Source organism: Dama dama, chromosome 7, assembly GCF_033118175.1.
Source record: "Dama dama isolate Ldn47 chromosome 7, ASM3311817v1, whole genome shotgun sequence".
NCBI lineage: Eukaryota > Metazoa > Chordata > Mammalia > Artiodactyla > Cervidae > Dama > Dama dama.
The window spans coordinates 36,709,884-36,737,397 of NC_083687.1; the positions used below are offsets into that span (position 1 = coordinate 36,709,884).

The window sequence follows — 27,514 nt, forward strand, 5'->3', positions numbered from 1 at the left end:
TTACAGAGTAGACAATTTTCCCCCCAAATAAGACATACAGAATGCCCAAGAATTATATGACAAGATGTTCAACATCACTATCAGGGAAGTGCAAATCGGAAGTACAACACATACCACCTCACTCCTGTTTAAATGGCTTTTACCAAAAAGTAAGAAATAAGTGTGATTGAGGATGTGTAGAAAATGGAGGTCTTATTGAATTATTGGTTGGAAAATGTATTGATGCAACTCCCATGGAATATCTGCAGGAAGTTTCTCACAAAATTTCACACTGCTGGGTACATATTCATTTCTGAATATATATTCAAGGGAAATGAAATAATTATCTCAAAGAGAAATCTGTACTCCCATATTCACTGCATCAATGTTGACAGTAGCCTTCTGCTGCTTCTGCAAAGTCACTTCAGTCATGTCCGACTCTTTGCGACCCCATAGACAGCAGCTCAACAGGCTCCCCCTTCCCTGGGATTCTCCAGGCAAGAACACTACATGGATTGCCTTTTCCTTCTCCAATGCATGAAAGTGAAAAGTGAAAGTGAAAGTGAAGTCCTGTCGGACTCTTTGCAACACCATGGACTGCAGCCTACCAGGCTCCTCCATCCATGGGATTTTCCGGGCAAGAGTACTGGAGTGGGTTGCCATTTCCTTCTCCATCACAGTAGCCTAGAAACAACCTACTATAGGAACAATCTAAGTATCTGTCAGCAGGTGAAGAGATTAAAACAATGCGATGTGATATATATATATATGTATATATATATGTGAATATTATTTAGGCATTAAAAAAGAAACAAATTCTTCCATTTGTGGCAGCATGGATGAAATTGGAGGGCCTTATGCTAGGTGAAGCAAGTTAGAGAAAGACATATACTGCATGATCTCAATCGTAACGAATCTAAAATAAAAAGGTGGAACTCAGAAATGGCATAGGAAAGTGATTGCCAGGGCTTGGAGAGTGGAAGAAATAGGAACAGGTTTGTAAAAGGTTATATATTTTAACATATGAAAATTATAAGGTCTGAGGATCTAATGTGTAGCATGATGACTACAACTGATAAAATTGTGTTGTATAAATGATGATGTCTAAGAGAGTGGAACTACCTGTGTTCTCTTCAAAAAATAAAAGGTAAACACGTCAGATGATAGCTATGGTACTTAAGTTAATAGAAAGGGAAGGTCTTTTCTAATACATATGTAAATGAGGGTTAGCACTATGGCAGAGGGGTAGGTGGAAATGGCAAGTGTACTGGAGTGGGTTGCCATTTCCTCCTCCAGAAAAGCTTCCTGACCCAGGGATTGAACCATCGCCTGTGTCGCCTGCATCACAGGCAGATTCTTTGGCTGCTGAGCCATCAGGGAAGTCCTAACAAAACTACCATAAGACCTAGAAATTCTACTATTGGGCATATACCCTGAGAAAACCATAATTCAAAAAGACACATGTACCCCAAAATTCATTTCAACAGTGTTTACAGTAGCCAGGGCATGGAAGCAATCTAGATGTGCACTGAGAGAGGAATGGATAAAGAAGTTGTGGTACATCTATTCAAAGGGAATTTTAATTAACCTTAAAAAGAAGCGAATTTGGGTCACTTGGGCTGCGGTGGATGAAAGGACAGCCTGTTATAAAGAGTGAAGTAAGTCTCAAAGAGAAAACCAAATATTGTATGTTAATGTATATATGGAATCCAGAAAAACGCCACTGGTTAACCTATTTTCAGGGCACGAAGGGAGGCAGAGACAGAACATGTTTGTGGACACAAAGAGGAGGAGAGGGCAAGTTGAGTTGAGAGAGTCACATTGAAACACAGTACATTACCATCTGTAAAATGTTAACAGACAGCTGGCGGGCAGTGTCTTTATGAGACAGGAAGCTCACCCCGTCTGTGTGACCACCTGGAGAAGCGGGACGGGGTGCGAGTGGGGGGACTCAAGAGGGAGGGGGTATATGTACTTATGGCTGACTCACAGCATTGTACAACACATTTTAAAGAAACTAAGTGTAAAAAATAATATATTCACATATTAAATTCTCATGTTATATATTTTAAATATCTTACAGTATATTTTTCCAATTCTGCTTCAAACACTACTCTGCTTACTACTCACTATTCATGACATTTGATTTATACATGTTGTTGCCTACATATGAAAAAAAAAACTTTGCAGTATTTACTGAGAAAGGCAAAATGGAGACCTTTCTGATGCTAAATATCACTTAAGCAAAAGGATTAATAATTAAGTAGTTACCAGTGGATGATTAGGCCCTCAGCCTCGCAACCAAAAAAATAAAAATGCTAAAAAAATAGCCCCTAGCAACGCAATCAAAAAATAAAATTGTTAAAAAAAAATGTTGGTATCTCTGCAACATAGTGGCTTTAGGTGTGAACCTTGGAGTCCTTTAGCCCTTGTACATTCCCCCATTCCACCACTTACTAGCTCTGAATCTTTAGGCAAGCCTTATTTTACTTCTCTCCGTAATGCCATTCAAACTAGTTTCCGCCTCACGGTTTTGCATTGGTATTAATGAAGATCATGCAAAAAACAAACAAAAAAAATTCAGGGAAAGACGAGAAGAAGATAAATTCTTGACTAATATTTGTCACTTCACCTTTTCGTATTGTGAAGTTACAACGAGGGAGCCTTGTCAAGCAAAACCAGTCACCTGGCTCTGTAACGAAGGGCTCCGCCTCATCCAAAGGGAAGGCTGTACTTTGCCCTTGTTTCCTGGGAGCTCCTCTCTAAACCCTTAGGCTGTTTCCTCTGAGAAAGTGTGACTAAATGTGTCAAAGGTTGACACTGAGAAAAGTGCTTTTGGTTTTGTGAGGGTCTTGGGCCAGCCTCATAGGGATGTCAACACTGTGATTTAGAGTAAAAACTTTGGGCCACGAGAATGATGTGATTCAGGATGGGGGTTCTGGTCATGCAGTATCAGCTGCACCTCTAGAGAGGTTTGAGCCTGAGATCAGCTGTACAGACCCTCAGTTATTCCTTGGCGACGAGCCCCAGTAAAAACTCTGGACACGGAGCCTACGGTGAGCTCCCGTGTCTGCAAGTGCTCACTGCTGGCGCATCGGTGCTGGGAGCACAGAGCTGCCCATGACATCCTGGGAAGAGGAAACCAAGTTCCATGTTTCACATTTCCTTTAACCTATATGCCTTTTCCTGGGCAGTTTTTTATCTGTATCTTTTAAAAAGCTGCAATCCCCTGGATATATACCAAGAGAAAATCATACTTGTAAAGACAGGCACCTCAGTGTTCCTTGCTTCATCAGGGCTTCCCTGGTGGCTCAGATGGTAAAGAATAGGCCTGCAGTACGGGAGACCTGGGTTCGATTCCTGGGTGGGGAAGATCCCCTGGAGGAGAGGATGGCAACCCACTCCAATCTTCTTGCCTATTATTGTCCATAGGGAAAACCCCCATGGACAGATGTGCCTGGCAGGCTACAAACCATGGGCTTGCAAAGAGTCGGGCACGAATAAGTGACTAAACATAGCAGTGTTCATTGCAGCACCGTTTACAATAGCCAGAACATGGAAGCAACCTAAATGTCCATCAACAGAGAAATGGGCAAAGAAGATGTAGTGCAGATATACAATGTAATGTTACTCAGCCATAGGAAGGAACAAAATAATGCTAACAGAAGCAGTATGAATAAACCTGGATATTGTCATACTAAGTGAAGTAAGTCAGACAGAGAAAGACAAATGCATATGATATCACTTATATGTGTAATATTAAAAAGTGGTACAAACAGGAAGAGAGTCACAATGTAGAAAATAATCTTATGGTTCCAGGGGGAAGAAGGGGGGGATGAATTTTGACATTAGGATTGACATGTACACACTAATATATATAAGATAGATAACTAATAAGGACCTACTGTATAGAACAGGAAACTCTACCCAACTCTCTGTAATGACCTAATGACTTCAGTTCTATTCAGTCATTCAGTCGTGTCTGACTCTTTGAGACCCCATAAACCGCAGCACGCCAGGCTTCCCTGTCCATCACCAACTCCTGGAGTCTACCCAAACTCATGTCCATTGAGTCGGTGATGCCATCTAACCATTTCACCCTCTGTCATCCCCTTCTTCTCCTGCCTTCAATCTTTCCCAACATCAGGGTCTTTTCAAATGAGTCAGCTCTTTGCATCGGGTGGCCAAAATACTGGAGTTTCAGCTTCAACATGAGTCCTTCCAATGAACAGCCAGGACTGATCTCCTTTAGAATGGACTGGTTGGATCTCTTGCAGTCTAAGGGACTCTCAAGAGTCTGTCCCAACACCACAGTTCAAAAGCATTAATTCTTTGGCACTCAGCTTTCTTTATAGTCCCACATCCACATATGACTACTGGAAAAAACATAGCCTTGACTAGACGGATCTTTGTTGACAAAGTAATATCTCTGCTTTTAATATGCTGTCTAGGTTGGTCATAACTTTCCTTCCAAGGAGTAAGCATCTTTTAATTTCATGGCTGCAATCACCATCTGCAGTGATTTTGGAGCCCAAAACAATAAAATCGGCCACTGTCCAGAATCCTCATTTACTTGCCATGAAGTGATGGGACCGGATGCCATGATATTATTTTTCTGAATGTCGAGTTTTAAGCCAAAATTTTTCTCTCCTCTTTCAACTTTCATCGAGAGGCTCTTTAGTTAGGGTTAGTTAACACTAACCCTCTTTAGTTCTTCACTTTCTGCCAAAAGGTTGGTATCATCTGTATATCTGAAGTTATTGATATTTCCCCAGCAATCTTGATTCCACCTTGTTCTTCATCCAGACCAGCGGTTCTCATGATGTACTCTGTATATAAATATGATAAGCAAGGTGACTGTATACAACCTTGACATACTCCTTTTCCTTGCTGGAACCTGTCAGTTGCTCCATGAGAAAAGAATCTAAATAAGAGTGGATATATGTATATATATACAAGTTATTCACTGTTCAACAAACACTGACATTTATAGCATTGTAAACCAATTTTACTTCAGTAAAAATAAATAATAAATTAAAAATAAATCAAAGAACTGGAATAAACCATAACCACATGTATAACATCTTTCAGGGAGCTCTTGGAGTCCTAGCTGATTATGGAACACCAGAATGATCTTGGGAGATCCCCAAAATTGTAATTGCTATCTGAAGTGAATAAAGTCTTGAGGACTTTCCACTCTAAAATTTGTATCTCTCAAAGGCCCATTTCTTCACATGCATAGTCGTCATATTATCATGTTGGTCAAATGGTACTTTGTCTAAGAACTCAGTAATTAACTCATATTTCAAATAAGAACATGTATAGGAGGGGGGATTCCTCAATGACTGATATCCAAGGAAGACACTGGAGACACTCACATATCATTGTGAAGTCCATCAGGGAGTTTGCCATCTCAGACCCTCCACCTGGGGCTGCTGCTCCTTATCAACTTCCTTAGTCCTTGGCTTCCTATCAACACCACAGAGCAATCAGTATGCATGAGGCACTGGGTTACCTCAGACAAGTCAGTCTCCTCGTTGGGTGCCATGGTCTAAATGCTTGTGTTCTTCCAAAATTCATATGTTGAAAACCTAATCCCCAAAGTGATGATTTTAGGAGATGGGACCACTGGAAAATGATTAGGCCATGAGGGCAGAGCCCACATGAATGGGTTTAGTGCTCTTGTGAAAGAGGCCTGAAATACTTGCTCATCCCTTCTATTTAGGGATATGTCCTGGACAAGGCCTCACTCACTCAACCATGCTGGCACCCTGATCTTGGACTTCTAGCCTCCAAAACAGTGACAAATAACATGGTTTATAAACCACCCAGACTCTGGCACTTTATATGAGCAGCCTGCATGCATTAAAACACTGGACATGTTTAAGTGGGAAAAAAAAATGTCAATCTTGTTTTCCCTTCCAACGTCATAAATGTGGAACAGGTAGCATAGATATTCAGTTCTGAATAAAGTGGCACATGGTAATATATTCCATAGAATTGTACATTTCTTTCAAATTGTAGTTTTTGACACGCTCACCTGGGAGCATATTTTCTTAGAGGTAATTAACATTTAAACCTATAGATTGAGGATTGTATGGGATCAGTTGAGGGCCTTAAGAGCAAAGAAAGAAGTTTCTCAAAATACAAGCAATTCAGCCTAAAGATAGCACCTTTACTGGGTAACCCAGTCTCCAGTCTGTCAGCCTAAAGATGAAGCATCTGAACCCTAAGGCCTGTCACCGGCTCTCATCAGAAACCTAGCATAACTGCACTTTGAATTGGAAAACCTATCTTCATTTCTATAGGGCTTGTTTTTCTCAACTGGAAAAGGAAAATTAGAGTAGAAAATCCTTTACCTTTACAGAGATCATGCAAATCTCTGTATAAAACATGATTCCAAACTAAGGTTTGTTCTTTATTCCGAAAAGAAAATTATAGGTTGGTTGAGCAGCTTCCCTGTTTGGATCTCTTATCCTTCTCATTATCTGCTCTATGTCACAATGTATTTCTCTAACTTACCTTTAAGAACAAATCACTGATAGAAATAATTACTTGACTGTTATGAAATATTATTTTTATCTTTGATCTTCCATTGACAACAAGGAGTTGTAGTTAAGCACACTAGTGAGAGAAACTGTTTCTCAATGTCAGTATGTCAACTTGAGAAATTTGCTGTGTGTAGTTGCCCTGTCGTGTCCAACACTTTACGACACCATGGACTGATGACCCCTTGGACTGCAGCCAGCCTGGCTCCTCTGTCCATGGTGATTCTCTAAGTAAGAATACTGGAGTGGTTTGACATGCCTTCTTCCGGGGATCTTCCTGACCATGGATGGAGCCCAGGTCTCCTGTACTGCAGGCGGACTCTTTTCTGTCTGAGCTGCCAACTCTTAATAAAATGGATCTTGAAGTATACAGAAGATGAGTGATTTGTCTACTTTGTTTCCTGCAACAGTGGGTTATTTTCCCAGCTAACATATACGTCCTGTTTCTATTTACCTGAACGCTATCTAGAATGCAAGTTCTCTCTCTAAAAAAAGATATTAACACAAAGGGAACTTTTATCTGGAATAGCAGTTAAGATTTTGTCCAGTTGTCAGTTTATCCAAAATACTAGAGGCTGGATATTTGTTTTTAATTATCAGAGTAACAGTTAAGATTTTTCCAGTTGTCAGTTTATCCAAAATAGCAGAGGCTGACTATTTGTTTTTAATTATGATTTTAACCTTAGAAAGAAGAAATGGCTGGCCAGTTTCTGCCATGTTTGATACTCAATAAAAAGTGACGTTAGGGTAGCTGGCGTACCCATGTAGCCCAAGTGGAACTGAATTAAAGGATTTGGGGTTGGTGTTATATATAAGCCAGAATGTGGAGAGGCAGATAAAAATGGTGAGAATGAAATTAGGAAGCCATAAGGAGGAAGATGGTACTTTCATCTAGGAAAAGTAGGTAACAATTCATCAAGCAGGTGAATTTCTTTTGTACCTTTGAAGAAGTATTAGGTGTCTGTGTACAATGTAAGAATATTTGATTTGTAGGCTGTCCTTAAAGTATTTTTAATCTGTCATGATCAGAGAGTACAGCTAAGAAACCGAACTCCTCTAGTGAAGTTAAGAATCCTATGGTAAAAAGTAGACTCAAGTGCAGGTTCAGAGCACTGTCTCTAGTTCTGTCCTATTCAGCCTTTTAGTCAGTGACTCGATTATCACATTATCTTAGGACAGGAAACTGTGAGGGCTAGTGTATGTAGCATAAAAGACCGAACATCCACTGATTTCCATCTAATAGGGTAACAATTAAAAGCAAATGCATCCACAGTTTTGTGAAAGAAATTTACTCAGTCATGTCCGCCTTTGACAGGTCATGGAATTCTTCAGACCAGAATACTGGAGTGTGTAGCCTTTCCCTTCTCCAGGGAATTTTCCCAACACAGGGTCAAACCCAGACCTCCCACATTGCAGACAGATATTTTATCAGGTAAGCCACAAGGGAAGCCTCCACAGTTTTAGCTCTGTAATTATGTCCAAATAATCAGTGTATGAGGGTTTGGGTGGGAAGAAAAGACCTCATTGGTTTTAGTTCACTGTATGCTGTAAGAGCAGCATCAAAATTCATTGGAATTTTACTTTGCACGAATAAAAGTCTTTCATTGAACAAACCCCTAAAGAAGGTCTGTTGGATGAAAAGAATGGACAGTAGTGAAGAGCACACATGTGGACTTTGTAAATTAGGACTTAAATTTTAATAGAAAAACAGAAATGAGGTAAATTTCAAAGTAAAATGCTGTACCATAATTGGGACACATGTCAAGAGGGAAAAACACAGAATGCCATGTGTCCACATAACAAGGAGGCCTGAGCTGTGTCAAAATCACGAAAGCCTGCTTTGTGGAAGTGGTTTTCACTGAGATCTGAAAGATGTTGGGAAGCTAATGAGGCAAAAGAACGAGGGTCTTCCAGGGAAAAGAAATGCCATTTACAGAGCTTTAGACATAAGTGAGAATATAGAGTGAGAAGAACAGATATGAAGGATTGGTCAAGGTCTATTTCATTTCCTGTGTCTCTCACATCCTTTGCATCTTTTCACTTGGCAGAGTCCTCTTTGATTTTTAGTGTCATGATATTCCCAGCTCTTTCTGCTCTCTTTCTTATTCTCTACCAGAACCAACAGCCGCAACTCCTCAATCCACATTTTAAAGTTTCTCTTTTCCAATTCTGGACATTCAGCACTCTTGGACTAAACGTTCTTGGTTTCCTGTTGTTTTGTAGAATGAAGACAAACTCTCCAAAGTGGCATATGTGATTCTCCCAAATGCATAAAAATCCATACAAGCATTTCTCTATTCTAACCCTACAATAATATATACAGTATATCATGGGAGCATAATCAGGAGAGATACAACATGAATGGTAAAAAGTGAACATTACTTGTGTTTTTGTCAGACTTGATTATTCACTGATACCTTATAATGCTATATGTATTAATATCTCAATTGCCTTGATCTAGCATGTCAGAGAAACTTCCTTCATAAGATGATCCTAAATGAATCGACAGATATACTGTTTTCCTATTTTTCCACATCAATGTCGCATCAACCTTTCAAAGGCTCCATCATAAAGCCATCCCATTTGCATCACTCCTATGACACACTCAGATTGCTCCTAGCTTTACCTCAATCTACTGTAGCACCATGTTGGCTTCACGTCTTATTCTTCTTCACCCTACAATACAATATAGTAATTTGTGTATTTATATCACCCTCTCCTTCTCCACAAGTGGAGGGCCTGCTTCTGGAAAATAGAGACTTTTTCAAACTTCAGTTGAAGTCCTCACTGTATCCATGACATGTGAGTTACTAATCTATAAGGTCAGTGAACTTCAAAGATTCTTCATTTGTTTGTTTCCCTTCGGTAACCACCGCTACTATTCTTGATATAGCAGGACCATTTCTTCAAATGTAATCTTACATGGAAATCTGTAAAAGAGGGGAAAATCAAAGCTTTCTGGATGGCAAGGGAGTGATTGTTCAATCCTGTCCAAATATCCCCTCCTTGGCTATTCCTGACTGACTCTATAGAATATCTATGGCTCTGTTCAATATTGTCTGAAATCTAAAATACTCACTTTATATGTCACAGTTAAGCAAGGAAAGACCTCAATGTCACCACCTCTGTTCTTGATGTGAAGTCCTAAATTTATGATGAAAAAAATTTTATAAGAGACAAATACGTAAAATGTGTGTGGTCTATTGGTGAGTGTATGTTTCTTCCAATTGCATTGTCCCCCTCATTGCCAAATTTTCCCTCAAATAAATACCATCCTCTCTGCTGGAAATATCTAGACATTGAAGGAAAGAAAGGTAAGCAAGTAACACAATAGAATTAGATATTTTGGGCTGTAAATGACTTAGAAAGTGCTTACAGGGTCTTTTTCATGGTCTTTTAACTTTTGGAAGAAGAAAGTTAAAACACAGGAAAGCTGACACTTTACATGCATGAAGGAGCCAAAGGAGGTATTCAAAGATTGCTTTGGGGGAGAGTATTCTGCCATGTTCTGAAAGGTTTGGGCCATCCCAGGTAGAGGCATGGGCAGGATTCAGTAATCAATAATCCTGGCTATGAGGGAAGAGGTTGGTTTTGGTGGACAGTGTTCCTGTGTGGGTGCAAGGTGTCTTTGCCTGAAAGAAGATAATTTGGCTAAATTCTGCCCTGAAGAGTTGCCAGGCTCTGTTCACCTCTAGAACTATGGCCTCTAGTAATAACAGAATACTCCTAATATAAAGGACAATTTAAGGAAATAGGGGAGAGAAGAAAAAATGAAAATAAAAGGGAACATGAGATATTTGATCTTATGATATCAATACATACATGTGTATATATATTATATACAATATAATATATATATATATATATATATATATATATATATATATATATATATATATTTGGGTTCTTAAAAATAAAGAGTTCTAACATCTTTTCATCCTTCACTACCCAAATCCTTGACTCACTTTCCTTTTGCTGCTTTTCCTTCCTTCTGTCTTTCTCTTCCTTCTCTCTTATTCATCCCCCTTTCCTTCTATCTTTTAATTTCCCATATTTTGCTTACTAGGAATTACTGGTAAATCCCTAAAGATGCTGCACAACCAGCCCAGCAACATCACTGACTTCTTAGGAGAGTCAGTCAAGAGATTGGCCCTCATCCCAGGTTGTCTGGAGGCTGTTGAACAAGCTGAGAAACCCTAATCCAGTCACACTGCTCCAGTCTCAGTAGAGACTCAGCCTATTTGGAGGATTTTATAATTCTGGGACCTACTAGAGCATGTTTGTAAGGCCAAATAATTACTGACTAGGACAGTTACTCTAAAAGGAAGAGAGAATGGTATCTCTCTACTCAGATAAATGTGTTTTTGAATCCAGCATTCTGATCTCTTTGTTGACTATGAGACCAGTTGGACAATTGTCCAGAGACCACAGGCAGGGGACAGATGCACACCAGTATTTCTGCCATTCAATGGTTCAGAGTGTTTATGATACATGGGTTTCCTGTGGGTCAGCTAGTAGGCAGCTCACTGTGGACTACTTAATTTTCTCCAGATGGTGCTTGCAGAGTGAGGGAAACAGAGAGGCTGTGGTGATAACTGCGGGTGGTGAGCTGTGGGTACCAGAACATTTCCCATGATTAAAAAGGAAACTATGGCATTGGGGATCCCCAACTTGTGAAAGTCCGGGATAATCACAAGGATCCCCCACAAGAGAAACACTTGTCAGTCAGGGGGAATTTCAGATCAGTCTGTCTGGACCAAGAGAAGAGCACCATGTAAGTCAGTGATGTTAGAAATTTCCCATCTCGTTACCATCTACCCTGTTCCAACATGGCCCAAGGAATGAAGATCCAGAGAGGGAGAGAGAAGGAACCTTGCAGAAATGGACACATCGATGCTTCCTGGTAGGTCCCCTGGGCCTCAGCAGGGGAGAGGGAAACACTGAATAGGCTGAATATGAGATGGAGTTGACACTTGACTGACCTGGCCTTGTGAAACCCAGAGTGACAGAATGTATGGAATGGTTGCAAGGTGGGGCAGAAAATGAGGATGCAGTGGAGTGTGGGTGAAGACAGCCACTGGAGGAGGATGGAGCCAGTTCACGTTTCTATCTCCTATGGTCTCAAACTCGGTGTCCCCCCAGAAGTTTCATATGATGATATCCAGATTCCCATGGTTATAGCATCCACAGGTATTGCCTTTGTGAGGTGATAGCGTGATAAGGATGGAGCCTCCTCCATAAGATGAGTGCTTTTATATAAGAGTCACACAGAGCTCCCGAGCCCTACCCCCCGTTTGAGGATACAATAAGAAGTGTGTGACCAGAAAGGACCCTGCATGACCACACTGTGGAAATCCATTTCCATATTTATAAGGCTGTGATATTTTGTTATAGCAACCCAGAAAGACTAAGACAGCATCCTAACAATCTTCAGACAGTTCAGTAAACCTCATGCTATTTGTAAAAAGGTGCGAAGCACTGATCCTGTCTGGTGTAACACTGTGACAGTTGGCTGACAGTTCGCGGCTGGCTTTCATAAAGAATCCTGAGGACTCAGTCTTCTTGGTAGCATGACCAGAACCATGAAAATTGTCTAATACTTTGATTCTCATAACTTGACCCAGAATATTTTTCTGTGATTCTTATGTAATCTCTTAATGTCTTCTTTGTAATGCCAGCTTCTGCTATTTGTGACTAATTTTAACAGGAGCTTCATTCTCTCAATTGTAGGGGTGGATTTTCTTTTGATTTTCAATTAAATGAAAATAAGAAATGTTAACAAATTACCCTCTTAGATTTAGACATCTCTACAGAGTCTGTGTTTATTTTTTAAGAGAAGACCCATTTCTCAGAGTATGCATGAAAAAGCTGTAAATTTCAAAGTAGCTTGCTATGGGATAGATCATTAAGATCATCTCAGAGCTGGATGGGATGGATGTGGATTTAGCACTCGTCGCTGTTTCGGCACGCCAGGATCTTGGTGTACATGTCAACTTTATGTGAATCCCTGCTCAGGCACTTGAAAAGTTTATAAAATGCAGAATGACACATATCTTCATCGCTGGACACCAGGGATTGGTATCCAGGCCAGTAAATGGGATCCTCGATCAACCGTGATCTGACTGGATCAACAATCTGAATACCCAAAGAAAATGACTTTTTATGCATTTTAATATTATTTGCTTATCTTTGTCCCTTGTAAATGTAAATGAAGATTTGGGGAACCCATATGAATATAAAACTCTCTAGATACGGATTTTGAAGCCAACCTATGAGAAAACAAATAGGAATCTAAAAAGTAGAAACTTAACTCAAGGTTAATTTTAACTTTTTCTTTTGTTCCTTCTGAGTCTGATCCTTTGATTTGAGAAGAACAGAGAAAGAAGACAAGTGGAACTTGAAGAGCAGATGTCCTGGGATACTTTGAGGAAAATGCTGAGCTTGGACATTCTGTTCTCTATTTCTCTTACCGTTGAAAATATTTCAACCACCTGTGCCCAGGAAGGGGCAAGCTTTTGGTTGAATAGTGTGCAATGCAGGGAAGTTGGCACATGACAAATATTGCAGTGAAATTCTGATTCCTTTACAGTTGAATCCATCACTATGAATGACTAGGCTCCTGCTTTATGTAGTAGCAGTCTAGCATGTAGAAGTCATGAATCTTTTTCTTACAAAATGAGATATTTCAAATCTCCTTATGCATTACAGACTCATCAACAAAGCAGGAAAGCCCTCTGCAGGATGCTCACCTGGCTGAATCGCATCTTTAAGATTGTTTGAAGTTTGTATAATTTTTAAAAATTCTTTCTGGCACTTGATAGATTAGTATCTGAGAGGTCTTTCTCAAACCACAGGTCATGGGCTAGATCATAGAGAGGACCATTCCAGAGATACTGTACCTGAGTATCCACTTAGTAAGGTCATCATTCTAGGCAAACATAAGAAACGGTCTCATTAAAAGAATGATAATTCAGTGGTTTTGGTAACAGGTGATCTTTGCTTAGAGCAGCTGACCTACAAGACTTCTGTTTATTCTTATGTGTATGCAGAGATTTTTGAAGGTAGTAAAAGTTGCAAATCGATAAAATGTAAGCATTGATTCACACTTTGCTGAATTATTAAAAATCTGGGTTACTTTAGGGATTAATTCTTCTGATGAGTTCTAATTTATAGCATGAAGAATATTCTTTTTTCCTCTGAAATTCTACCACCACTGAGTTAGTTCTTTTATGTTTGTATATTTGCGTGAGAGAAATCTAAGTGTTTTATGACAAGTCAGTATGTGCCAGGAAAGAGGCATTCTACCTGTGCCCACATCATTGCCACCCAGTGATTCCTTCATATTAATGAATCAGATGAGCCATTTGTATTGATTTTCAATTGGTAATTTGCTTTATGATATTACAACAAAGAGACAATGAAGAAGACATGACATTCCTAAACAGGCTTTCTTTCATCAGTTGATCCCAACACCAGCCCCCATGCTGGTATCAGAAAAGTCTGTCTTGTTGACACGTGTCTGGGCAGATAATGGCACAGCGTTGTCTTTAGTAACAGCATCCGTGGGTTTCACAATGGAGGGCATTCCCCCCAGGTTCACTACTACTAGTAGCATTGAGCATGAAAATCCCAGGGGGCTGAAGATCTCTAGTTAATATGCTTGATTTCATTATAGACATGAACTGTTTTAGTGGTAAAGAACAGAGAACTGAGTAGGATGAAATATAGTAATGCACATAAAGTGCTTAGTAAAATATGGCCATGTAGTAACTCTCAATAAACTTTAAATTCAAGCTTATTGAAAAATCCCTCATCCTCCTCCTTTTTGAACTTTTCCTTTACTTGATCATCCTCATTATTAATCAGCTTAACAGAGGAAAAGAATGCTGATGTCTTTAAGAAAGTTGTAGAGAGACAAGATAGAATTTTAAGGGGGGATGCACGTCAAAATATTTTAAATAATGTTAAGGCGAAGGATAATGCAGGAAATTGGAAAGGAGAGATTATAATGATGAAAATTTGGAGCTGCCATTAATCATTGAGGCTTGATATGTAACCTGTGTTGTCCTCCGAACAGAGGCAATCGTTGCAGGCATGAGAAGCAAAGCAATGTTTTATAGGCCATTGTGGGGAAAACTTACAAATTGAAAATATAAAGTGACAGAAGAGTCATTGAGAATGACGAATCAAAGAAGTGTCAGAGAAGCAGAAGCAGAATCAGGAGAGCCTTGAAAGGCAGACGTGCTGGCTCGAGTTGTGCGGTATAGGACTCCCACGTACGAATCACTAGTAACAATGAGTACTCAGAACTGGGGTGTGTTTCTTACATATTCCTGAATTTTGCAATCTTATACGTTACACATGGAAGTTCCCATTCATTTCATGATTTTGTACAGAATAATAGCTGCAATCCTGTGTCTAATGCTTTGCTTGAGCTAAACTTGTCCGCATTGACAATTTATAGATCTGTTATTTATTTTGCTACTACAGATCTTTAGTCATCCCTTGATTTCATTCATTCTTCATCAACTGATTAACATAATTTCTCTTCAACTACTTACAGTTCCTCCACCGTTTTCTGTACATAACCGTTACCATTACCTCTAATAATCTGAAGCCTGGTAAGCTACATACAGTCTCATTTGATCTGGTGTAAAACCCAGGTGAAAGACTCACGTTCATCTGTTGGGCCTTTTCTCTTTCTTCTGGAGCATGGAGGGAATCGGTATGGCAGTCATTGGTGGCAATGATATACTCAGTTTTATTCTGGGAATACTTTTCATCCTGCAAGTGATCAGGCAATTCGTTAGGGTTGCTGGGCATTCAGTAGATGAACCCATTACCAGAACATTAACATGTCTGATAAACGTGTAATTTTTTAACGGGGAGGCATCACAAAATTTGAAAGTCATTCTTTTCCTACTTTTCTATATTCTCTCTGTAAAAGTGATTTTACATCTAATTTTTCTAAGTTCAAACTTTTCCCTTCTCTACTGTATCATTATTTATTATTATTATTATTATTATTTTTAGTATTTGAAACAAATATAGTACTGTTGTACCAATACTTGGTGCTTCCCAGGTGACGGTAGTGGTAAAGAGCATTCCTGCCAATTCAGGAGATATAAGCAGCATCAGGTTAGATCCCTAGGTGAGGAGCATCCCTTGAAAGAGTGTGCAGCACCACACTCCTATACTCTCGCCTGGAGAATCCTATGGGCAGAGGAGCCTGCTGGGCTACAGTCAGTAGAGTTACAAACTGTTGGACACCCTGATGTGACTTAGAATGCATGCATGCACCTATATTTAACCATTTAATCTCTTGTTTACTGTGAGTTAGAGCCAATATATTCCCTTATAAGGAGTAACGCAGTAATGACTCTGATTATCTCTGAACCCGCTCACCAAAAAGCTTAGTATTCATCCCAGGTGCAGAATACAATGTTGTTTATGGTGACAAAATGATACGTCAGAAAAACAAGGCATAAAGTTATAGGAAATACTAACGAATGGACTAAGAATAATAAGAATAGAGAAATCTAACTAACACTTTGATAGAGAAAAGCTAATCTTTAGCCGGAGTTATGAACATTTGAAGAGATTACTTGGAAGAGTGGGAAAAAATGGACAGTCAAAAATGGAGGATGAAACAAAAACTAGTGAGTACAAAAAACTACGTGAATTTAATAGAAACCTGTAGCACCACCTTTTTTTTTGTTTTGTTTTTTTTCTTTTTTTTTTTATTATTTTTATTTTTTTTTTCCAGTGGGTTTTGTCATACATTGATATGAATCAGCCATGGATTTACATGTATTCCCAATCCCGATCCCCCCTCCCACCTCCCTCTCCACCCGATTCCTCTGGGTCTTCCCAGTGCACCAGGCCGGAGCACTTGTCTCGATGTAGCACCACCTTTTATTAGCTGTCTGCTCTACTGTGTGCTCCTTGAATGACCTAAAAGAATTAACATACAACTTCCAAATACCTTCATCAGAAAGAGAATAATTGTTTCCAATTGTAAACTCCCCTTCTATTGAGCTCAAAACCTATTCACTGCAAATCTTAAAACAATAATTTGTAGCATTAAAAAAAGTACCAGTATTCATTTTTGTGACCAGCTTTGTTTAACATGTTCCATCCACCCAGTTCACTGCAGAGCAGTTCTCATTTATTGGCTATTTACTCTGAGCCTGGAGAAGAAAGCCCAGAGAGACACTGAAGGACCAGAAAATCACCATGCTTCCTTTTCCGCATTTCCACCTAAAAGTGCTTTCTGTCAGGTAGTATTATGGACTGAATGTGTATTCTTCAAATTCATGTGTTAGAGCCCAAACAGCCAAGGTACAATGTTTTGAAAAGGGTTCTGACTTTTTGGCACCCCATGGTCTATAGCCCACCAGAATCCCCTGTCCATGGGATTTCTCAGGCAAGAATACTGGAGTGGCTTGTCGTTCCTTTCTCCAGGGAATCTTACAGACCGTGGGATAGAACCCAGGTCCCTCCCACTGCAGGCAGATTGTTTACCATTTGAGCCACCAGCAAATCCCTTAAAGTTAAATGAGCTCTTAGGGTGCAACACTCATCCAATAGATTCAGTGTCTCCACGAAGCGAAATACTAGAGAGTTTTCTCTTCTGTCTCTGTGTCTGTGTGTCCTTTCCTCTGTCTGTCTACCTCACTCCCACCCTGTGTGAGGATGCATGGAGAAGTCATTCTGGGAAGAAACAGTTCTTACCAGAACCTCAACTTGCTGGTGCCCTGATCTGGGACTTCTAGCCCCCAGAGCTGTGAGGAAATAAATTTCTGGTGTTTATTCCACTGAGTCTATTGTATTCTTTTATGCATTCCTATCTAACAAATACAAAATCATTTATTTTGGAAATTTAAATAAAGTAAATGAATGAAAAGAAATTGAAAAAGTTATTGCACTTCTTAGGAATCTTTCAGATTTCACAAAACTGGTCCTTTCTTCGATTTCCATATCTTATGAGCTGACAGCTTCTTTATCTAGAGAGTGTGTTATTTGAAGTTTGGCTGATGCAGCCCTCTTGTTGAAAGAACAGTATGGCCCAGTCATTTGATCGAAGGTTTCTTCTGGGAGCCTGGCTGTCTACAGTCCATGGGGTCACATTCGGACATGACTTAGCAGCTAAACCAACACCACCACAGTACTTGCAAACTCACTGAACATTATTGTGGAAAGGTTATGCATGTCGTGGGACAGCCTGGAGACACAGCTAAATGTTTTTCTAAGGAAATTCAGGGGGACGCCAAACATGGCATGACCACAGGACAGGCATATATTGCCTTGACACAGGAGCAGATTTGGCATGACCAGCAGTAGGAGCAGGCAGGACCCTGCTAAATAAAAACATGAGCCATTCTGAGATGATCTAGTCACCTGAGGTTATCAAATCCATCCTGTGGAGGGAAGCCTTCTCTTTCCCTGTTGCTCTGAGCAGGAGTTGGAGCTGTAGGAGCTGGGGTGGGGAAGAAGGAGTGTCTTCTGTGTAAATTTAGATGGATGGTGATATTTGCACAGATAGATAGTTGGAGAAGTAGGTTACTCCCTGCACTTTTGAATTGTTCCCAGAAGTACTTATGTGCTCTGCAAACATTTGGAGCTTAATTCTGAGCCAGAGTATTTAGGCCATTCTTTTAAGACAGTTTAATGTTGGGACTGCAGACTATGAGCAGCCAGGCCCTCTAGGAGTTTGTAATTTATTTACTCTACATTGACTAATGATTGAATTTTAGACACGGAAATGACAAGAAGTGTACAGTTGATCTGTGTGGTTTACCATCACGCTGGGGTAAGAGTAAACACATGACTGACTGATCGCTACTATTGAGAACAGAGAGAATACTAAGAGAAAAAGGATACTGAACCTTGGATCTGCTAACTCAGCTTCGTAACCCCATGCATGTCTTTGATACTTTCCGAAAAGCTTTAAAACATCTTAAAATTTGTGTTTAACAGAAACCCTGTGATATAGCATTCATCTTCACTGTGATCATCAAGTTATGTTAATGAAGATGCAATGCCTTCGAGAGGGCACATAATATTCCCCAGTTCCCATTATTAACAGATGGAGGTGACTGGGCACCAATACAGTCATCTCTTCACTTCCTGATGTCACATCACACATGCCTGTGGGCTCTCAGTCTGCCTTATGTTACAAGGACCACATCAGGAACTGTGTTGACCCTGGTTAGAGAGAAAAATATTTTGTCTTTGACTGCAAAACAGCAGTGACCCTAGAACATTGATTTTATCCACTTGTTCTGCTCTGTCTATAAAACACTCACTGTTAATGTCTTTGACAATTATCAGTGTGGGGCCCTGGTTCTCCTGGCTAGCCTTTCTTCTAGGCAACGTGACAGCTCTTCTACTTTTATGCATCCTTAATCTTTGCATTACATTTGTTTCTTTGAGACAATGGCAGGTAAATCTCCAGATGGTCATCCAAGAACATTACCTGCTCAGCACCCAGGCCCCCGTCACTGGCTCTGCGGACACGCCTGGCCTTTCCTGACTGTGATGTTTTAGGGAGAAAATCCATCTGTCTGGTCGGGAGCACATCCTGACAACCATGGGGCTCAGTTTTCGAACCTCATCTCCAAACATCCCCTCTTTGATAAGAGAACTAGAACTTCATGCGCCCATGATGTGTTGTATTATTTCAGAAATTATTCCTGGCCCTACCTTTGGCCAACAGAAGCATAAAATCATAGACTCTTGCAAGCATGATTTTAAAATTACTTATCCTGTCTGTCCTTTGTAAGCAGAATTAAGCAAGAATTGAGTTTGGACAAGAGAACTGATAAAATAGAGATTTTATCACCCTGAATGAGATCTCAACATGATTCTTTTTCTAATTTACCAGAAGAGTGGTAATTTAATTAATGATAAGATATCAGCATTTACTAGGTTTTCTCTGCTCTTAGTTAGTTTAAAGGGGCATGGTACTTAAGAATAAAATGGTTATTTAAAATTAGGTGGTGAAAATCAAAAAGTGGTCCTCATAAAGAAGCCATATAAGTTGCATAAATTTTGGACCATCTCTCTCATCAACTAAAGAGCTTATTATGACAGACAAGGAGAATAATAGCTTGTATAACATAGACGTACTTGTGTGCATGTATTTCTGCGCAAGTATACATGTTTTATGAATAAATCTATGCTTATTGCTACATGGAACTTTGGACCTTATAAAATTCAATTTTATAAGAGGCAGTAAATATAGCAGAATATATAATTCCTAAAGTAATTGATCATTTGTTAGTAGATGATTAACTATACGATTTTTTTTCTGTTAAAGTGTTATTTGTGTGTTTGCTTTGGTAGCACATATATTAAAAAATTGGAATAATACCAAGAAGATTATCATGGCCCCTGTCCAAGGACGACAGACAAATGTGTGAAGCTTTCCACATTTTTCTGTAACAACTTCCAGGGGTGCAATGTGAAGAAAGGTGGGAAGGAGGATCAAGGTTGACAGGACATAGGTAAACCTATGGCTGACCCATGTTGATGTTTGGCTGAAAGTAGTCCAGTATTGTAAAGGAACTGGCCTTCAATTAAAGATCAATAAATTTTTTAAAAAATCAATAAATTCAACTAATAAAACTTACTGGGGATCATATAACAGGTTCAGATATCCATTGTATGACTAAAGAGGATCTGACTGGAAACTGAAGGTGTCAATTATCATTGGTTAGTAATTCATTAACTTTATAGTTGAATGAGAAAAGTAAGCTAACAAACACTATTGTCTGTGATTCAGTGTCACAGCAAGCTATAATCCTTGTCTGCATTCGCTTCTATTTTTTTTTTTTTCTCTTTTTTTTTTTTTTTTTTTTATTAGTTGGAGGCCAATCACTTCACAACATTTCAGTGGGTTTTGTCATACATTGATATGAATCAGCCATGGATTTACACGTATTCCCCATCCCGATCCCCCCTCACACCTCCCTCTCCACCCGATTCCTCTGGGTCTTCCCAGTGCACCAGGCTGGAGCACTTGTCTCATGCATTCCACCTGGGCTGGTGATCTGTTTCACCATAGATAGTATACATGCTGTTCTTTTGAAATATCCCACCCTCACATTCTCCCACAGAGTCCAAAAGTCTGTTCTGTATTTCTGTGTCTCTTTTTCTGTTTTGCATATAGGGTTATCGTTACCACCTTTCTAAATTCCATATATATGTGTTAGTATGCTGTAATGTTCTTTATCTTTCTGGCTTACTTTACTCTGTATAAGGGGCTCCAGCTTCATCCATCTCATTAGGACTGGTTCAAATGAGTTCTTTTTAATGGCTGAGTAATATTCCATGGTGTATATGTACCACAGCTTTCTTATCCATTCGTCTGCTAATGGGCATCTAGGTTGCTTCCATGTCCTGGCTATTATAAACAGTGCTGCGATGAACATTGGGGTGCACGTGTCTCTTTCAGATCTGGTTTCCTCAGTGTGTATGCCCAGAAGTGGGATTGCTGGGTCATATGGCAGTTCTATGTCCAGTTTTTTAAGAAATCTCCACACTGTTTTCCATAGCGGCTGTACTAGTTTGCATTCCCACCAACAGTGTAAGAGGGTTCCATTTTCTCCACACCCTCTCCAGCATTTATTGCTTGTAGACTTTTGGATAGCAGCCATCCTGACTGGCGTGTAATGGTACCTCATTGTGGTTTTGATTTGCATTTCTCTGATAATGAGTGATGTTGAGCATCTTTTCATGTGTTTGTTAGCCATCTGTATGTCTTCTTTGGAGAAATGTCTGTTTAGTTCTTTGGCCCATGTTTTGATTGGGTCATTTATTTTTCTGGAATTGAGCTGCAGGAGTTGCTTGTATATTTTTGAGATTAATCCTTTGTCTGTTTCTTCATTTGCTATTATTTTCTCCCAATCTGAGGGCTGTCTTTTCACCTTACTTATAGTTTCCTTTGTAGTGCAAAAGCTTTTAAGTTTCATTAGGTCCCATTTGTTTAGTTTTGCTTTTATTTCCAATATTCTGGGAGGTGGGTCATAGAGGATCTTGCTGTGATTTATGTCGGAGAGTGTTTTGCCTATGTTCTCCTCTAGGAGTTTTATAGTTTCTGGTCTTACATTTAGATCTTTAATCCATTTTGAGTTTATTTTTGTGTATGGTGTTAGAAAGTGTTCTAGTTTCATTCTTTTACAAGTGGTTGACCAGTTTTCCCAGCACCACTTGTTAAAGAGGTTGTCTTTTTTCCATTGTATATCCTTGCCTCCTTTGTCAAAGATAAGGTGTCCATAGGTTCGTGGATTTATCTCTGGGTTTTCTATTCTGTTCCATTGATCTATATTTCTGTCTTTGTGCCAGTACCATACTGTCTTGATGACTGTGGCTTTGTAGTATAGTCTGAAGTCAGGCAGGTTGATTCCTCCAGTTCCATTCTTCTTTCTCAAGATTACTTTGGCTATTCGAGGTTTTTTGTATTTCCATACAAGTTGTGAAATTATTTGGTCTAGTTCTGTGAAAAATACCGTTGGTAGCTTGATAGGGATTGCATTGAATCTATAGATTGCTTTGGGTAGAATAGTAATTTTGACAATATTGATTCTTCCAATCCATGAACACGGTATGTTTCTCCATCTGTTTGTGTCCTCTTTGATTTCTTTCATCAGTGTTTTATAGTTTTCTATGTATAGGAATGGTGAAAAATTGAAAGCATTTCCCCTGAAATCAGGAACAAGACAAGGGTGCCCACTCTCACCACTACTATTCAACATAGTGTTGGAAGTTTTGGCCACAGCAATCAGAGCAGAAAAAGAAGTAAAAGGAATCCAGATAGGAAAAGAAGAAGTGAAACTCTCACTGTTTGCAGATGACATGATCCTCTACATAGAAAACCCTAAAGACTCTACCAGAAAATTACTAGAGCTAATCAATGAATATAGTAAAGTTGCAGGATATAAAATTAACACACAGAAATCCCTTGCATTCCTATATACTAACAATGAAAATACAGAAAGAGAAATTAAGGAAACAATACCATTCACCATTGCAACAAAAAGAATAAAATACTTAGGAGTATATCTACCTGCGTTCGCTTTTAGGCTGTATAGTGCCCAAACTTTGAAACTGAGGCTGATCCAAGAACCTCACATTCATGAGTCCTGCCCAGGGTTTTTGTTCCTGATGCTGGAGGATCTGTTCGCTGGTCCACTTGGTCCGAATCTTTCTCTCCTGAGCTTTCTCTGGTTCTATCATGTGCACAAGTCTTTCTATTTTGGTGTCTACTTTGACTCTCTTATTCTTTTGATCAGACTATCAAGTCTCTTTACGGTTTACTTTTTAGACCCTTTTGTGCTTTGATTTTTCTGATGCTCATTAGTGTATTTGCTTCCATGTCTACCTCTCTGAGTAGCTTTCAGTCTTTACATATAAATACCCTATTGGCTAACTGTCTCGATTTTGGCATTCAGCACCAGCATATTTTTATGAACTTCACTTTCCTTCTGGTGATGTTTCTGGTATACAGCTTAAGCTGGTTGGCTCCCATCTGGCTTTTTCGTGTTGTCTCCAAAAAATTAGAGAACTCTGCTTTCTTTACAAGCAATACTGCCCCTCTTTTTGATACCGTTGCTAATTTTCTGTGATTTCACTTCCTGCCACATAAGCTTTGTCTTTCTCAATCTACTGTAATTTGAGGGCTATGTGTCTCTACGTTGGTATCACAATTTTATTTTATTTTGCTAATTTTAATAGAGGTTAAATACTTTACAATATTGTATTGGTTTTGCCATTCATTGACAGGAATCTGCCATGGCTGTACAAGTGTTCCACATCCTGAACCTCCTTCCCACCTCCTTCCCCATCCCTTCCTTCTGGGTCATCCCAGTGCACGAGCCACGAGCACCCTGGATCATGCATTGAATCTGGAATAGTGATTCGGGTCACATATGATAGTATACATGTTTCAGTGCCATTCCCAGAAGTCATCCCACCCTCACCTCTCCCACAGAATCCAAAAGACTTTTCTATATATCTTTGTGTCTTTTTCTGTCTCCCATACAGGGCTATTGTTCCCATCTTTCTAAAATCCATATATATGCGTTAGTATACTGTATTGGTGTTTTTCTTTCTGGCTTAATTTACTCTGTATAATAGGCTCCAGTTTCATCCACCTCATTAGAACTGATTCAAATCTATTCTCTTTAATGACTGAGTAATATTCCATTGTGTATATATACCACAGCTTTCTCATCCATTCGTCTGCTGATGGGCATCTAGGTTGTTTCCATGTCCTGCCTATTATAAACAGTATTGCAATGAACATTGGGGTACACGTGTCTCTTTCAATTCTGGTTTCCTCGGTATGTATGCCCAGTAGTGGGATAGCTCGGTCATCTGGCAGTTATATTTCCAGTTTTTTAAGGTTCTCCACCCTGTTCTCTATAGTGGCTGTATTATGATTTTAAATAAATATCAACCTAGTATACCAGAGAATTAAAGGGAATAAAATTACAATAGTATTAGTAATAATACAGTCCCCCATATTGTAATCCAGTAATGCTCCCAGTTTTAAATGGCTTTCTACCCATGTATTATTGAGGTCCTCTACTCACCCCTTACTATGTGTTTCAATTTTGAGGTGGAATGTAGAAAATAATGCAGTGGAAAATTCTGAAAATCACCTTGGATTTTAGATGCCTCAAGATTAAGTATGTAATTATTAGTTTTTTTTATAGTTAGTAGGGCTATTCTTAGCACACAGCTCAGTGTAGGGTGATTGCTATTGAGTGAAGGATGTATACTGTGAACTGCAATCATGAAACAGGTGATTGGAATAAAGAAAGCAATGCCAGGAAGACAGAGGCTTATGTTCAGGAATGAAAAACTTAATAGTGTCTCTCATCTACAGTCTAATCTTCAGATTTTTCAAATCACTCACTCTTCCTTTGCTCAGTTAATAATTTGAGTTGTTTGATTTTTTTCCCACTGAGTTGCATGAGTCTCTTGAAACCCTTACCAAATAGGTGATTTGCAATTTTTTTTTCGTTCCAAAGATTGCCATTTAATTTTATTGATGGTTTCTTTTACTGTGCAGAAGGTTTTGAGTTTGATGTGGTCTCACTAGTTTATTTTTGCAGCTCTTGTCTTTGTTTTTGATGAATGACTTGTTTGAGCTGCTTGTATTTTAGAAAGCGATCCTTTATCAGTTGTTTTATTTGCTATTATCTTCTCCCATTCTTACCAAAAGACACAGACTGGATGAATGGTTACAGAAACAAGACCCATATATATGCTGTCTACAAGAGACCCACTTTTGTCCTACAGACACACACAGACTGAAAGTCAGAGGATGGAAAAAGATATTGCATGCAAATGGAAATCAAATGAAAGCCGGACTGGCAATTCTCATGTCAGAAAAAATAGACCTTAAAACAAAAACTATTATAAGAGATAAAGAAGGACACTACCAAATGGTCAAGGGTCAGTCCAAGAAAAAGACAGAACAATTTTAAATATTTATGTAGCCAACATAGGAGCAACTCAATACGTAAGATAAACACTAACTGACAGAAAAGGGGAAATTAACAGTAACACAATAATAGTAGGGCATGTTAACACCGCACCTGTACCAATGGACAGATCAACAAAACAGAATATTAATAAGGAAACATAAGCTTACAAGGAAATATTAGAGCAAACAGACCTAATTGATATCTTTAGCACATTCCATCCAAATGCAAAATACACTTTCTTCTCAAGTGCACATGGAACATTTTCCTCATTGTGGGTCACAAATCAAACCTCAGTAAATTTAAGGAAATTAAAATTATATCAAGCATTTTCTCTGACCTCAACACTATGAGACTAGATATAGATTATAGGGAAAAAAATAACTTTAAAGAACACAAACACATGGAGATTCAACCACACATTTCTAAATAATAAACAAGTTACTGAAGAAATAAGGGAAATCAAAACATTCCTAGACACAGAGAACAATGAAATCATGATGATCTAAATCCTATAGGATGCAACAAAAGCAATTCTAAGAGCGAAGGTCATAGTAATACAAATCCTACCTCAAGAAACACATTGAATAGACAAGCTAATTTTACATATCTTTAGCTCTTTTTAAATTTCTCTTATCAATGTCTTAAAGGTTTTTTATAAAATCATTCATCACCTTGCTTAAGTCTATTTCTGTGTTTTATCTTTTTGTGATGCAATAGTAAATGGGCTTTTTTATTTTATTCAACTTTCTGATAGTTCATTCTTGATATTTAGGTAGGCAATAGAGTTTCATATATTGGAATATAGTAAACATAATGTAAGCTACATCTTTAAAGAATAGACATTTTCCCACAAGTAAGACATATAGATGGTCAAGAGGTATATGACAAGATGCTTAGCATTGCTAATAATCAAAGGAAATGCAGATCAAAAGCACAAGAGATATCACTTCACACCTGTTTGAATGGCTAGTACAAAAATGTAAGAAATGACACATCTTGTGGAGGTTGTGGAGAAAAAGGAGTGCTTATGCACTGTTGGTAGGGATGTGTACTAGTCCAACTCCCATGGAAAAATACTGTGGAGGTTACTCAAGAAATTTAAAAGAGAACCGTTATGTGATCCATTATCCCACTTCTGGATATACAGTCAAAGGAAATGAAGTCATTTTCTCAAAGAGAGATCTGTATCCCCATGTTCATTGCAGCAATATTCACAGTAGCCTTGATATAGGAACAACCTGAGCATCTTTCAATAGGTGAATGGATTAAAACAATGTGATGTGACACATATAGGTAAATATTATTTAGCCATTAGAAAAATAAAGAAATCGCTTCATTTATGGCAACATGGATGAAACTGGAGGGCATTACACTAAGTAAACTAAGCCAGAGAAAGAAAAATTCCATATGATCTCAATTGTAAGTAATCTCAAAAAAAAAAAAAAAAAATCTTTGAGATAGTGGACATCATCGAGTGGCATACCGATGCAATGGACATGAGTTTAAGTAAGCCCTGGGGGTAGGGGATGGAAAGGGAAGCCTGGTGTGCCGCAGTACCTGGGGTCACAAAGATTTGGACACGACTGAATGACTGACTCAACTGAGGAGAGTGGAACTTACCTGTAATCTCATCAAAAAGCTAAAGTTAAACATGTGTGGTGATGGCAATGTTACTTAATAGAAAGGGAAACTCGTTTCTAACACATCCACCAATGGGGGTGGACAAGATGATGGAGGGGTAGTTCGAAGTGGGATACACCTCTCTCCATCGATGCATCAAGAAGGTCTAAAGAGACAGCAGTTCTCACAGAAGACCAGGTGACCACTGGCAGGAATTCCTGACTACTGAGAAGGAATATTTGGACCCATACAGAACTCTGTAGCACAAAGGAAGGAAGGGACAAGAAGGAAAGGGAAAGAAAGAGGAGAGCACGTGGGACCAACCTGCACCTGGGGCTGAGGGAGCTGAAGTGCAGGGGAGAGATCCCCATGTCCATGGCTATCCATTGGAATGGGAAAGTCATTTGAAGCTGTTGGGGAGTGAACTAACTAACCTGTGACCGTCTGAACAGAGTGAGTATCACATAGACAAGCCAAGCTGCTACCTTTCATACCTCGGACAGGGTTGTAAGTCCACTGGTGTCCACGGAAGCTGGGAGCTGGAGACATGGGGATTGCAGAATGATCCCAGGGTGAGGACTCCTGTTGCCCATGGGGAGTCAGCCAGATGGGATGGGATGGAGGAAATCTGCTGCATCAAATGCTTCTTAAGGAAAGCCAAGAGGCCATAAACGTAGGGTTCAACTGCCCGTGGAGTAGAGCTATCTCTTTCTCCATGATGGTACCTGTAGGTTGAGCAATAAAGACTTCAGTGAGGGTGGTCTTTGAGTGCCTGATGCACTAACCAATGAAGAGTTTTGAATATCTATATCCTCTACCCTACCCTATTCTCTGTCTAAATTGTGGGTTTTAGCATTGTAATATTTTTAT

The 27,514-nt window shown here is 39.2% G+C and overlaps 1 non-coding gene and 1 pseudogene across 1 annotated transcript; one reads left to right on the top strand and one right to left on the bottom strand.

The window, feature by feature from the left end:
- Positions 1–12,470: 12,470 nt before the first annotated feature.
- LOC133059170 (placental prolactin-related protein 3-like) lies at positions 12,471–27,313 on the bottom strand (annotated as a pseudogene).
- On the top strand, positions 19,857–19,967 carry LOC133060026 (U6 spliceosomal RNA). Its single transcript, XR_009693695.1, has one exon. It is a non-coding gene; the product is annotated as a U6 spliceosomal RNA (small nuclear RNA).
- Positions 27,314–27,514: the final 201 nt, after the last annotated feature.